A 2708-nucleotide genomic window follows, 5' to 3' on the forward strand; every position below is an offset into this window, starting at 1 on the left:
AGAACACAAAATCTACCAGCTTAACAAAACAAAAATAACATTCATTTTTACTTTTATAAACACAACTAGCTGAACCCCCAGCGTTGCCCAGTCGTGCAATACGCTTAAACATGATATTCTAATTTATGTCGATTGCGTATATATTCGTATATAATCAATCTTCTATTGAATATTGTATATTACGAGGAGTAATTTGACCGAATAATTTGACTGAATAATTTGAGGAATAATTCGAAAAAAAAAAAACAATTAAAAAATAATAATGATAATGTCGTTCATCAAATTTCGTTTGTGTTTCTTTACAATATTACATGTCAGCTGATATTTTGGCTTGGTGATGAAAAAAATCACTTCTGATCGATGTTTAGTTTAAGATATGCAAACGAAGAAATGATTTACGGCGATTTTAAATGGTATCTTCTTTTATCGTAAATTGAACTCATTAATAAATATATATTGTAGGTCAGTCAGAAGTTCAGCAGCTGTAAGGGGGTGGACTACAACAAAGGCTCCTTCACTCTTTGACAGACTATGGATATTCACGTAGGGGTGCTTGCGCGTGATTGTTTTTTGTGGTAGGAGGTGCGCAATCTCCAACCACACCTCTTCTGAGTCGACATTATTAAATATCAGTGGCAAGTAAAGTGTATTTACAGGACGACTGGAAACAAATGCCGAGATAAGCAAAGAGCACATACAGCGCCTAGAATTCCTAAATGGTCACCCATTTCGTACTAACCAGGCTCAACGTTGCTTAACTTCGGCGATCTGACGAGAACCGGTGTGTCAACGCGATTATGCCGTATATAAGGAGGTAGACTAGAGCCTGGTTGATTATAGACTTAAATATTTTGGCGAACAGTGGACGGAGGCTAATGGGGAGATAATTAAATGGGTTAGTTCTTTTGCAAGAATTCTTATAAATTGGTATCACAGAAGCAGTTTTCAAGCAGTCAGGAAAGCAGGATTCGTTAAGGCATGTGTTGTATAGTTTGGAGAGGACTTGGGATAAACTTCAGCGGAGCAATTTTTTTAAATTTTTTAACGTGTCTAAGTTTTTAATAATATCATGCATCTATGAAGGGATGATTTTCAGATCATCCAGTGTGGCGTCTGTCCGCAATCGGAAGTCAGAGAGGCAGTTGTTTGCTGGGTCTAATATGGAGTTTTGAGGCAAACTGACTGACAAGTATGTTAGCCTTCTTGTTTACCGTGCAAACAACCTCATTATTATTGGTCAGTGGAGGAATTGTTGCTCGCCCATTAATTACCACACCGTTGTAGATTTTCCAGAACGCACGGGTTCCTAATTTCTGTGCTTCGATGCGTTTTCTTGTGTTTTTGGTGTATTCTCTCGTAGCTGTCGCTAATCCTTATTTACAATTATTTCTAGCTTCTATAAACGTTTGTCTGTTTGTACTGGACTTATGTCGATTATGTAACTGTTAAACACACACATACACACACACATACATATATATATATATATATGTGTGTGTGTGTGTGTGTGTGTGTGTGGAGGGGGTCTGTGCATGTGTGCGTGTGTGTGTGCATATGTAAGAAACATGTTTTAAAAGTCCGTTTGGAAAAGTGTCCATTTTTTTTTATAATTTCCCGCCCATTTCTGTCGGAAAAAAGCTCAATTGTAACTGAATAATTCTGAGTCAATCAATGAATTCATAATGAATTCTAAACAAGTCAGCAAATATCTCAATCGATCATCGTATAATTGATTGTTTGCCATCAGCATATATCGTAGATTCAATTTGAAATATTTGAAATATAGAGCTGCCACGGGAGAAGTAAAATTGCCTAGATATGTATGTGAGAATAATAATTAAATCGTCAACGTACAAAGATAGGATATTTTTGAAATAATTCTTGGAAAATTTTTTTATTCCATTTCCAAACCAATATATATATATATATATATATATATATATATATATATATATATATATATATATATATATATATATATATATATATATATATATATATATATATATATATATGAGAAGGGAGTCGTTATTTAAACACGTTTGATTGAACACGAGAGAGTTATTTCTTTTTCCGATCTTGTTGGATATGTTTTCTATTTGCCGAGCGGTCTTTTATAATTTCTGCAGGCATATTATATAGAATGACGGTCAGAAGTTGTTGATCGGCCATATTTTTCTCAAGCGTTTTCTATCGGGCATCCGATTGTCGTCAGGAGCAAATGTTGTGGTTTTCTTTTCCTTTTCTTTTCGTTTGAGGATTGGTGTATATATATATATATATATATATATATATATATAGAGAGAGAGAGAGAGAGAGAGAGAGAGAGAGACATAAAAAGGAACAAAGGTATTATGTGTTCATCAACGTTTCGTCTTTATTTCGAGACTTCCTCTGGTTGAAGTCTCGAAATAAAGACGAAACGTTGATGAACACATAATTCGGTTTGTTCCTTTTTATTTCTCCATTTTGTGGGAATAATATTTCCATTATTTTCATCATATATATATATATATATATATATATATGTGTGTGTGTGTGTGTGTGTGTGTGCGTGTGTGTGTGTGTGTGTGTGTTATAATATGGAAAAGCCTTATGTCTGTCTGTCTGTCTCTATCTCTCCCGAAGCTAAAAGTCGCCGAACGGCGCAAGGGGACCCTAAACGATTGGATTTTTATGGATCGTTCTTTTATGGGTCTTTAGCTTGT

The 2708-nt window shown here is 34.7% G+C and overlaps 1 pseudogene; it reads right to left on the minus strand.

Annotated features, from left to right (window-relative positions):
* Positions 1-691: 691 nt before the first annotated feature.
* LOC145266859 (5S ribosomal RNA) lies at positions 692-808 on the minus strand (annotated as a pseudogene).
* Between the last annotated feature and the right edge of the window lie 1900 nt (positions 809-2708).

Source organism: Euprymna scolopes, chromosome 41, assembly GCF_053919585.1.
Source record: "Euprymna scolopes isolate OS-2025 chromosome 41, ASM5391958v1, whole genome shotgun sequence".
NCBI classification, from domain to species: Eukaryota; Metazoa; Mollusca; class Cephalopoda; order Sepiida; family Sepiolidae; genus Euprymna; species Euprymna scolopes.